Source organism: Mobula birostris, chromosome 9 (assembly GCF_030028105.1).
Source record: "Mobula birostris isolate sMobBir1 chromosome 9, sMobBir1.hap1, whole genome shotgun sequence".
NCBI classification, from domain to species: Eukaryota; Metazoa; Chordata; class Chondrichthyes; order Myliobatiformes; family Myliobatidae; genus Mobula; species Mobula birostris.
This window is the reverse complement of record NC_092378.1, coordinates 45,917,478-45,930,212: the sequence shown is the minus strand read 5'-3', so window position 1 is coordinate 45,930,212 and position 12,735 is coordinate 45,917,478. Positions and strand designations below refer to the sequence as shown.

Below are 12,735 nucleotides of genomic sequence, written 5' to 3'. Positions count from 1 at the left end.
AGAAAATATTGGACTGATGGTATATTAGAATGGTGGAATTTTAGGACCTTCTGCAAAACTGGCAGTGTTACTCTAGGGGCTGGTCGGTATCTGTATTGTATGATGTGATGTGGATTCTCTCTTAGTATTTGTTTCACCATGGCAAATAGAAAAGGATAATCTGTTTTAAAACTGAAATTGTGGACCAAAATTAAGTTCGCCATTGGATTTTGCAAATACTTCCACCATGTCCATACTTTTTGCCAATCTATATGAATCCCTTTTGCCCTCATTAGGACCATATCCTTTCCTTGCCTATTCTGAAATAATAGGCTATGCCTTTTGGGTGGAGGAAGGATTTAAGATTTCAAGCTGCCACTTAGTAACTCGCTGTTTGATAAGAGAGGAGGCATCCTTGAGCAACACATTAAAATCCTTCATGTAGATAGATTGTGGTTATTTTTTTGCCTCCTCCTTCAAAACTCACTAGGATACAAATTCCAACACAGCACTAATCAATTGGGAGTTGTGAGTTGGAAATTTGTGCCTCGGTGTTTGCTGTCCTCTGCTTGTGATTTTGGAATGGCCATTAGTTGATTAATGATGGTAAATAGGAGGCAATGTATGGCCCAGTCACCTGAATATGGTAAGCCTGTGGGTGGTTGAAAATGTCACTAGGTTTCACTACTTTTCAACATTTAGCCTTGAAAAGGCAAAAAAAACCCACTGAGCTTAAAGCACTTTTGTTTAAAAGAAAATGCACCGTGTCTGGACTAAGGTTTCCAGCTGTATCTGCTATGTATTTAGCTATCTATTGTCAGGTAACAGTGCTCATTGTCTAATGTAGGGTAATAGACTTATGGTGCCAAGAACCACTGTGGGGAGGGATAGGGAGAGGAGGAATTTCACCTTGCATATCTCCTCGGTTAGCCTTTGAACTATATAATTTGTCCATTGATTTTTGTGCTGAACAGTTAACTATTTGGTTCAGCAGTCAAAATCTTTCACATTACTATGTGGAAATAAGAACATTGGAAGGTGGCTTGGTCTAACCAGTGAGATTGACACTCTGCTCTCTCTCTTCCCTCAACCTCCGTGAAGGCAAATGGTCTTGGTCCCATTTTAGTATCTGTGAAATACTGTATTTGTTCATTCACCGTAAATGTCAACCCCATTCAAACCTCATCCACGAGGATAAGTAACAGCAAGAAGATTGGTGCATGTGGCTCAGTATTAGCCCTACATTCCATCACCAAGTATGTTAGATTTGTGTGTCCTGTCAAGTGTCCTTCTTTAAACAGTCAGCTTGTTAGCTGACAGTACTTTTTCTGTCATTAATTTCAAATACAATATTACTTTAAAAACTTAAATTCTTTATGTTCTCTGTGTTATGTGTGATACAGCCCCCACACCACCATGTCCCTCTGTTAGATGCAGTGGCTATGAATTGTTATTATATCATAATAGATGATATTGGTTATGTTGTGGATTAAACTTTAATTGGCTGTTTCCCAGTTTAATAGCTACTGCACCACCTGGGTCCCTACAGAAGATTCCTGCTCCCAGGAGCAACACTACATGCGGGCAGCACATCCTATTTGATTAGGAAGGTCTGAAGCCCATATGCTGAAGTGGGAACAGCTGTGTTTAACACTGCTAGATAATGGAATCTTTCCCACCTTGGTTCATGCATCAGAGTTGGGGGTGCTGTGCCTTTTCATCTGATAATTTACATGGATGTGTCCAAAGGAAATGGCTGCGCATTAACTGGAGGAATACATTATGGTGTAATTCAGCAGGCAGCTGAGGATCGATACTGGATCTTCAAGAAATGTGCTAGTTCTGTGTCTTTCTCACAGTCGTGTGAGTCACTAACTGTGTGGTCTCCTCCTGCCCCCAACACTTTATCTGTGCTCAATTTCTAGTGTTTTGGGTACATTAATGTTTGCTCATTCAAATAACTGCAGCCTTGTTCCACCAGCCCTGGCCTGAAATTCTGGAATTCCCTCCTTAAATCTCTCCTCTGAAGATCCACAAAGTCATTGAGACATTGAGCGCTATAGCACAAAGCAGGCCATTTGGCCTATCTAGTCATCCCAAACTATTATTCTGCCTAGTTTCATTGACTCACACCTTGGCCAGAGCTGTCCATACTCCTCCCATCCATGTACTTATCCAAATTTCTCTTAAATGTTGAAAGCAAACCTGCATTTACCACTTCTGCAGGCAGCGTGTTCCACACTTTCACCACCATCTGAGTGAGGAAGTTCCCCCTCAGGTTCCCCTTAAGTATTTCACCTTTCACCCTTACCCAATGACCTCACTAAACCTCACTGGAGTAAGCCTGCTTGCATTGACACTGCCTATACCCCTCATAATTTTGTGTGCTTCTGTCAAATTTCTCCTCATTCTCCTATGCTCCAGGGAATAAATTCCTAACCTATTTGACTTTTCCCTATAACTCAGGTCCTCAAGTCCTGAGCAAAGCTGTGATTATTTATCTGTCCTACTATATTGAAAGCTTGTGCCTCAAATTTTTGTTTACTTGATCCTTTTGCTAAATCGAAGGAACAATATAAATTTGCTGTTGCGAATTGGCACATTCTAAATAATACTCCTTCAGGACAACGCGTACTTGCTGTTTCTTGAATGAGGTTGACAGAATTAATATGTGAATCCTATTCTATGTTATTTTGAGGTTACAGATTGTCCCAGATAACTTTGCAGCTAATAGGCTTCAATTTAAGTGCAGAATTTTGGAATAGAGTCGAGTCTGCCACTGTAATAAAGAACAGTCACTGATTTTGGGTGGGGGTCGGGGACAAACGAGGATGTTGTTTATCCATGTGTGTTTCAATTAGCTGGATGCAATGGATCACAGATTGTTTTGTTTGCTACTGACCATAGATGAGCAATTTCTTTTCTGAGGAGGTTCTGATCCTTTGGAATTCTCGATCCCGGAGAGCCATGGAGACGGAATGATTGAATGGATTCGAGGCTGATAAGGGGAGAGATTTGGATGATGGGATAAGCTAAATACCTTGGAGAGCAAAGCCAAGGCCAACAAGATTCGATTGACCATGATCCCAGTGAGTGACAGAGCTGTATAACCTATTCTTGCTCCTATTTCTCCCTCTGTAGGACTTTGTGTAAATTAACTGCCATTATTTTTCATGTTGCTTGCCTTCAAATCAAAGTTCAAAGTACATTTATTATCAAAGTATATATATGTCACCATTTGCAACCCTGAGATGCATTTTATTGTGGGCATACTCAATAATAACCATAATAGAACCAATGAAAAACCACACCATCTTGGGCGTAACAACCATTGGTAGTAATTTGTTCTCGATCCAGAAAGGCAAATTAGTTTTACATAGTGCTTGACAGTGAGATCAAAAGTAAATGACAGATATCCTGCACATTATAGTCAAAGGCTGTCACCATCAGATTGAATTCAAGGCATTCTGCTGAGATGCAGAAGAAGCATAGTGCCAAGTGCATTTGGCTCTTGTGTGCACTCCAGCACAGTTCTATCACAGTAGATAATATCCCACTGGTTTTGGGGGTGTTGACTTGTTCTTTGCTTCCTCGTTCCCAGATATTAATAGAATTAATTGGCAACTTGTGACTCTTCAAGCTTTTGTCTTCATCTTCCTTCACTGTTCATGTTGAAAGAAAATCTCAGCAGGCTACTGGAAGATGTCCTGTTTTTTATTTTTTAATAATATTATGAGCAAATGATTTAAAATTCAGTTTGCATTTTTGAATTTGGTCCATTTTCAGCGGAAGTTTACTGCCTTGGGTAGTTGGGTGATTGTATTTAGTGTTAAGGGGGAATTTTAAGAGCCCTACTTTAGGGATAGGGACAGACAACTCTCACTTTTTGTTATATTCCATGCTGTCAATGGTTATTTTAAATATACTGTAATCTTCTCCACACAATGTTAACTCACTGTCCTTGTCCCGATGTACTGGGGAATCTGTTCTCAGCAAGCACACTGGACTGCACTAAAGTACAAGACGTGATGGGAAGTTGTGGTCCCAGATTGAAATAACGTGGCTCCCCTTGATGCTCTGATGTCTAGTTCCATTGGGCTGAAGGCCCAGCCATGTTTACTCTTCAACACACTAGCAGTTGTAGGGAAGTTGTTCATCTGGGGTGGATCTGCAATTTAATGCTTAAGTATCCAAGGACTCGAGTATCAAAAAGACCTGTTTCCTCTCCTGTTCTGCTCGCCCTCGAGAATCAAGCACTTTTAGTGTGGGATTTGTACCTTAGATACTCTGCTGCCATGTCTCCTGACTAAGGACGTTATTTAACTTGCTGGATTTCCTTCAATAATCTAGTGGCGTTGATATGGCTGCCTACAATGTATTTGTGCAAACGTTAATAAATTCAATTTTGCACTTCATCATCATGAGATTTGAACTCGCAGGCTCTGTATGATGGAGAGGTTGAGTGGTAACCCAAGGTCGATGTTGCATCACATTTGAATGCGTTGTGGCATTCAACTCGTGTACAGGCGGTGGTTGAGTTGAATACCAATGATGTCTTTTTAAGGGAAAGCAAGATAATTGAAAAGGAGTGGAAGCTGATGCAAATGGATTAGGTAATTTGGGATGGGAAGATGAAGGCAAAAGAGGTGCTGGAATTCAGAGCAAAAGTGGAACACTGGAAGAACAGCAGGTCCAACAGCATCTGTGGAGGCAAAAGGCACAAATTGATATTTCTGATCGTGATTCTCCTTTAGAACCGAGAGGGAGGTGGGAAATAATGTGAAGGGGATGGGGCAGGCACTAGTAGGTGAGAAACCGGGTGGGGAGGGGATGAGGGACAGATCCAAGTAAATGGGGCAAGAACTCATCAGTCTGACTGCTAGGTCCTAAGCCACCAAGAGGGGTTGTCCAGTTTGTGTTTGGCCTTTTCATAGCAATGAGCAACCCACTGATATGGCCTCTTTGTAGCAATGAACAACCCACTGGTAAAGAAGGCAAATTGTGCAAACACAGTAAATAATACTGAGAATATAAGTTGTGGAGTCGTTGAAAGTGAGTCTGTCAGTTGTGGATTCAGGTCAGAGTTGTGATGAGTGAAGTTATCCATCTTGGTTCATGTTCCATGCTGGGAGTACATATCAAAATATTGAATAGATCGTAAATCTGAGTGAATGCAAATATACCACCAGTAGCTCACAATTCCTATTTGACCCGCGAACTAGGCATGTTGGCCTCTGTATGCTTCGTGTTAATTTCTCGAGTCCTTCAACACTTAGTGTTGTTATAATTCTTAAAAATGGGCAATTTCCCTATTATTTTGTACTGCACTGAATGAAAGAAGCAATAAATATTCTCCAGGAACCAATAAACTCTGCTGCACTGTTTAATAATGGCACTTTTATTAATGTTCATTAGATGCAATTTTCCTACTTCGTAACTGCTAGTTTGTGGATCTTTCCAAGGGTGTCATATGATAAATGTGCCTCAGGAAGTGGCCATGGTGGGTTTGCAGCCCAGTTCTTGATGCAACCATACTTTTTGACTGGAAAAAAATCCAAGAGTACATTAGGACATGTGAACTAAAAACACAGACTTGTCAAGCCCCACATATTCTCTGACAATTTCCCCTTCTTGCGCATTCAGGTTGAGGGACTGCAGACATGTTGAAATTGCTGGCACACTCCTGAATTCTAATAAACCCATTAGAAAATTTGCAGTTATTGTTTTCTGCTCAATATTTTATTCTTTCCCCCTCTCTCATGAAAGAGGAAGATTTTAAAAAAAAATATTGAAATAGGATCTGGTGCTTTCCGAGTGTATATGATGAATAAACTCTTCTCAAGCTTCCGGTCAGACTGGAAGGCCGAGAAGAGCTTATTCGTTTATATCAGTGGTCCCCAACCACCGGGCCACAAAGCATGTGCTACCGGGCCGCGTGGAAACGATATGATTTGGCGATATGAAACGATATGAGTCAGCTGCACCTTTCCTCGTTTCCTGTCACGCATTGTTGAACTTGAAATAACCTACCAAATCATACCAAATAACACACAAAACCTAAAATCACACTAACATATAGTAAAAGCAGGAATGATATGATAAATATACAGCCTATATAAAGTAGAAATAATGCATGTACAGTGTTGTTTCACTTAACAGACTCAGGAAGATTAAGCCAAAACCGATTTGCAGGAAAAAAATCGGCACGTACACACATGCGCACACATGTGCCCGCGCAAGGCTTCATGGTCATTGTAGGTTTTCTCAGGGTAAGCACAAGTTTCCTGTATTTGACTGCTACTTTTGTCCCTTATTTGAGACTGAGAAAGTTGGCAACCTTACTTGAACACCCCCAACCCCCGTCAGCCGGTCCGCCGGAATATTGTCAATATTAAACCAGTCCACGGTGCAAAAAAGTTTGGGGACTCCTGGTTTATATCGACCTTTATTGCACACATCCCAGGGAGCATACAAGTCTGACCTATCAGTGAGGATAGAGTTATGAAGATTGCTTTTGTTTGACTGTACCAAGGCAGGCCACTCAGTTTTCCAGGGAATTGCAAACAAGATCCAGCCTACCTTGCAGAAGCAGACTCTCTACAGCCAGTCTTAAACACAAGAAATTCTGCAGCTGCTGGAAATCCAGAGTAACACACACAAAATCCTGGAGGAACTTGATTCTTGATTCCCCTCCATAGATGCTGTCTGACCTGCTGAGTACCTCCAGCATTTTATGTGTTGGTACTGTACAGCCATGTTTCTGGAGCTGCAGTGGGAGCAGGAATCTTGGCTCACCTTCTACACTCTGCAATTTACCTACCTTACCTCTGCAGATCCTTGTCAAGCCAAACGCTCCTCACTATTCTGCGCAGAATTAGCTGAAGATGAAGTCTACTTGAGCTGGGAGATGGTGGTTCATTGCTGTGCAGACTAGGTACAGCAAAATTAAACATCTGTGCAATAAGTATTCTTCTGGCAGTGAACTGAGAAATATGCCAATTCTTGCACCTGCATGAAATCTGAAATGGAGACTGAGAGTCACACTCATAAAGCGGTCTTCAGTTGTAGTCAGACTGAGGAAATGTGGCGGCACTTCGTATTCAGAAAGATGCGTGTGGTTGGGGTGGGGTGAGAATGTAGTTGAATTGCCCTTTCAAAGAAAGGTTAAAGGGAATGGTGCTCCCTTGTAAATGTTTCTTCCCATTTTTTAAAAAAAAGCAAACATAAAAAAGAGAAGGAAAGCAGTTCTGGCAGAACACCTAGAGATTAGAAATCATGTGGTCAAACTTCTAGGAATCGGAGTCAGCATCTCAACACTGGCTCACGTCTCAGTGTTCTTACCCCATGACTCTGCAGGACCGTAGAACGTTGGATAGTGAGATGCCCAGTTCATTGGTCTGGAATCTCCTTCCTCCCTGGGCTAGCAAACAAGTGGAAAGCTACAAATACCTCTGTAATAAATACAAAATGCTAGAGGAACTCAGCAGGTCAGGCAGCATCTATGGAGAGGAATAAATAGTTGACATTTTGAACTGAGATCCTTCAGGACCTCTTCATCTCATTACCTGTCTCCAATAATATTAACCTTCTTGATGGCAAATCTTGATTTATAAGGTGGAATCAACACACGTGCCTTATCACAATCTTCAAAAACATCACTTTAAAAAAAAAACACACATTATTGTAGAGTGAAAGAACGGGGAGAAGAAATCAGGTATGTGGGGAAAGACATCTCTTACTGGTGTTTAATTTAAATAGTTTCACATGGTTCAATATGCAATAACAAAGCTTTTCCCTCAAAGTAAAGGGGTTATACTGCAGCTTGCTTCTCGTATCTCTGCCCGCCCTTTTTATGATTGTAAGATGTTGATATGAACTGGGACCCAGAATTTCCCTGTCCTTTTTGTTTGGGTGGGGAGGGCAAGGGTGCATTGATAGGGTGAGGTTCTTGCAACACATGGACAGTCTAAAACCAATGGGAATCAGATGTTGCAATGTTTCCCATTACTCACTTGGGCAGTGTGAAATGATGGCACTGCCTATTGTTTTAGGAGCCAAGTCTATTGTCAGTAAATCTCATTAGTGTGATGTCCTCAGTGATGAATGAAATATGCAAGCTCCACAGCTTTTGTTCAAGTAACATGGATTTCCTGCCAGATTGGTTGAATGAGTCAGGCTGAAAGTATTGCTGTTGAGGTTAAAGTAACCTTAATGAAAGACCATGTATCAAGCCATAGTGACCAAACTATCTTGGGCAACTTAGTGTGAGAGGAGTTATTCCCAACTTCAGTAATGAAAGCACTTGGGGAAATCAGCAGTGGTTGCTGCTCCTAATTATCACTGTGTGTGTGTGTGTGTGTGTATAGATAAATAGATATGAAAGCCCATAAGTTTCTGGTATGTCCCCTCACTCCATGGCCTTAGAGATCTGTAGAAAACTCACTTTGATAAGGTGTTCTGAGGGTAATTGTTGACCATGGAGTAAAATTACAGCAAAAAAGAAGTAACAGGCAGGGAAAAAGTCAGCCTCAACAAATCTGGCAGGGTATCTGTGTTGGTGAGAGTGGAGCTGGTATATTTTGTTCACTCTGGAAAAGCCTCAGGCAGACACTACACCAATGTGAGAGAATACTTAACAGGTGAAGGAGAATCCTAAGGGATTCTACAGATATGTTAAGAACAAGAGGATTACAAGGGACAGATCAGTCCATATGTGGAGCCAAAAAATTTATTTATCTTGAATAAATTTTTTGTATCTGCATTTACATTGGAGATGGACATGAAGTCTATAGAAGTGAGGCAATGCAGCACCAACTTCCTAGACTATACAGATTATGAAAGAGGAAGTGTTTGCTGACCTGAGGCAAATTAGGATGGATGAATCCCTAGGGCCTGATGAGGTGTTCTCTTGGACTCTATGGGAGGCAGGTGCAGAAATTGCAGGGGCCCTAGCAGAGATATTTAAATCACCCTTAGCAACAGGAGAGGTACCAGAGGATTGGAGGATAGCCACTGTTGTTCCGCTGTTTACAAAAGGCTCTAAACACAAACAAGGAAGTTGAAAAGTAGCAGATGGAATTTAATACAGACAAGTGCGAGGTGCTGCACTTCGGTAGGACCAACTAGGGTAAGTCTGACACAGTGAATGGTAGGGCCGTAATTTGTTGAAAGTGATGTCGAGGTAGATAAGGTTGTAAAGAAAGCTTTTGGCACATTGGCCTTCATAACAAAGTATTGAGTATGGGAGATGGATGTTACATTGAAGTTGTATAAGACATTGATGAAGCCTAATTTGGAGTATTATGTACAGTTTTGATCACCTACCTACAGGAGAGATGTAAATAAGGTTGAAAGAATACAGAGAAAATTTATAAGGATTTTGCCGGATCTGGAGGACCTGAGTTATAAGGAAAGATTGAATAGGCTAGGACTTTATTCCCTAGACATAGAAGACTGAGAGGAGATTTGACAGAGGTACAGTATACAAAATTATGAAAGGTATAGATAGGGTAAATGTAAGCAGGCTTTTTCAACTGTGGTTGGGTGGGAGTACAACCAGAGATCATGGGTTAAAGTTGGAAGGTGAAAAGTTTAAGGGGAACATGAGGGGAAACTTCTTCACTCAAAGGGTCGTGAGAGTGTAGAACTAGCTGTCAGCACAAATGGTGGATGCGAGCTTGATTTCAACATTTAAGAGAAATCTGGATAGGTCACGGATGGTAGGGGTATGGAGAGCTATGGTCCCATTACAGGTTGATGGGACTAGATGGGATGTAGGGCCTGTGTCTGTGCCATACTTTTCTATGACTCTGAACTTTGCTAGTATTTACTGCATATATTTGATTCTTGGTGACAGAAGAGGTGGTTGGGGAGGTGAGTTGGTATTGAGCGTCCTTTGGTTCTAAAGCATTATATAGAAGTAATAGAGGGGGAAAGTTTATGCAGCAGAGCATACGTAGGGACCAAGACAGTAAATAGAATCAAGGTCTGTAAATATTGGGTGAAAATGGAGGATGCAGCTTAGATGGTCGTGAGTTGCTGGTGTCAGATAACTAACATGTTTATACTAGAGTTAATACAGACAATTCTGTGAGTGACTAGGGAGTAGCAAGCACTAAGCCTTGATTGCAGGGTTTTAATCAATTTTGCCGTTATTGACAAAAATACGCAGGTACCTTACTTGACGTTTAGGATGCAGGAATAATTGTTATTATGAAGGGAGATGAGTGTTATTGGCAGTGACACCATGCTAGTAACCTGGTGTAGTGTTCCTGCCCCTTTGACATTTTCCCTGTAATGAATTGTCCCGTGCTTCAGCAGAATACTAGCTTGGGAGAGCCAGAGTTTCCATGGGAATGAGGTGAATGGAAAGTAACCACTCTGCTTGTTACCATGCAGATATCTCTGGGCTGGAGAGAACTGCAGTTGAATGAAGAGTTGGGGAGAGACGGCGGTGTTGTTGACCCTCAGCAAGAGATGACCGGGGGTTGTAGGATTGGGGCGGACTGTCCCCAGTGATGGCCCACCCTTGCCATGATAGCCCTGAGCTCTGCACCTTGGTTTTGAGTGACTGCTTCCATCTATCCTCAGACTATCCGATGCCAGCCTCCCCAACCTTGCCACTGCTAGCCTCTCCACAACGACCATGTGCTGGGGTGGCAGGAGTCCTGGCATCTATAGTTCTGTAGAGGGCAAGGAAAGGCAACAAGTACCTGATGCAGCAGTGTGGTATGAGGGGATGTTTTTTAAACTGTAGGGGTAGACGTACTTGAGAGTCACAAACAAGAGAAAAACTGCAGATGCTGGAAATCCAAGCAATACATAGAAAATGCTTTTTGTTTGTGGTACTTGTGAGTGTTCAGGCTGGAGAAGGAACAATGCTATCAGTAGCTGGGGTACTAGTGTACTGAAGATGGTAGGGGGAGGAGAGAGAAAGGGGTGGCTTGGCTGAGGGACAATAGGAAGAGGAAGGTTTGTGATTAAAACCTCCGTATGTTAATATTGGGGGTTTCATCACAGAAAATGCTGGAAATACTCAACAGATCTGGCAGCATCTGTGAAAAGAGAAAGAAGGTTAATAAGCCTGTGACTTTTTTTTGAGGAAGTGACAAAACAAATTGATGGAGGTAGGTTCAAAGTATATTTGTTATCAAGGTATGTATGCAGTAGTATCGACAGGAAATCTGGCAGAGAATCATCTTCATCAGAAAGCCACGAAACAAAGAAAACAAGGACACTGTCCAAAGAAAAAACATCAATTCTCCCCCCCACCCCAGCCCCAACCCCACATGCTAAAAAATGTAGAATAGTGGATGTGCTACATATGGATTTTAGTAAGGTGGTCAACAAGTTTTCCTATGGTTGGCTCATTTAGAAAGTCGGGAAGTAGGGAAACTTGGTTGCGACGTTTCACAGAGGGTAGATGGTTGTAGTAGATGGAGTGTACTCTGCCTGGAGGTCAGTGCCCAGTGGTGTTCCACAGACTTGGATCAGGAAATGGAATGGTGGGTTAGTAAGCTTATAGGTGACATGAACATTGATCGTGTTGTGGATTGTGTAGAAGGATTAGTGCCTGGATTAATGGGGAGATCTTCTGAAGAAAGGTTGAGTGAGCTAGGGCTTTTCTCTTTGCAGTGAGGAGGGATGAGAGGTGGCTTGTCAGAAGTGTACAAGATGACAAAAGGCATAGGTAGATGGTGGACAGCCAGCACCTTTTTCCGACGGCAGCAATGGTCAGTACAAGAGGGCATAATTTTAAAGTTCCGAAACATTGACTGTTTGTTCATTTCCATGGAGTTTCTGCACCATTTTGTGTATGTGTGTTGCTTTGGATTTCCAGCATCTGCAGAATTACTTGTGCTTATAATTTTAAGGTGATGGGAGAAAAGTATGTGTGTTGGTGGGAGGTGGTTTCCAGGGGTTGTGGTAGAGGCAGATACGTAGGGACATCTAGGAGACTCTTAGGTAGTTGCAAAGATGAAAGAAACATGGAGGGTTATGTGAGGGGGAAGGTTTAGATTGATCCTAGACTTCGTGAAAGTGTCAGGATAACACTGTAGGCCGAACTGTTCTGTGTAGTATGGTTATGATTCAAGTTCAAGACTGACTTTTTGTTTCTCTCTCCACATGCTGAGTGCCTCCAGCATTTTGTCTGATTTCCGGCGTCTGCAGTGATTTTTTGTTTTCATTGTTACGACATCATAACTGCCAATGAACTGTCAAAGTCATACATGAAACACTAGAGGATTTTAACAATATGATAAAACATTGTAAATTATTTTGCCATCAATAATAACCACCAGCAGTGGTACTTTTGGGAGGTTTTGAGAGCATTTTATTTGGAAATGTGAGGGTTATCTTGTATTGATATTAAATGACTGAGCCATTACAGCACTGAAGAAGACGTTTGTTTTGTTGAGTTCATGCTATGTCTTTCTTCATAGCGTGAGCTGGAGTTACTGGGAGATCTTTGATAATCTTAAGGGCCTGGAAAACATTGGAATGATGGAGGTGCACATGAAATCTATTAAAATGACCAGTGGACGTTAATGTAGAAATTATGCAGTTGTGCAGGAATTTAGCACGAGACAATTTAGTTCATCATGTAAGTGCCAGCTCTTTGATAGACCAATGCGTTTAATTACATTCCTCTGCTCTTTCCCCATAGCCTCAAAATCTTCCCCTTGAATTAGCAGATGAGATCACGACTCAGTGTTTATTTTTACAAGAGTTCCTCAAATTACAGAAGATTTTTCA

The 12,735-nt window shown here is 41.7% G+C and overlaps 1 protein-coding gene across 9 annotated transcripts in view; it reads left to right on the top strand.

The window, feature by feature from the left end:
* The window catches only part of nrcama (neuronal cell adhesion molecule a), a 421,555-nt gene that overhangs the window by 60,552 nt on the left and 348,268 nt on the right, over positions 1–12,735 (top strand). The window contains exon 1 of one of the 9 annotated variants that reach the window (XM_072267964.1): positions 2,895–3,068. The exons of the other annotated variants lie outside the window; for them this stretch is intronic. The gene's annotated coding sequence lies outside the window, so the exon portion shown is untranslated. Of the gene's footprint in view, positions 1–2,894; positions 3,069–12,735 lie in introns of those variants that run through there. 9 annotated transcript variants of the gene reach the window in all.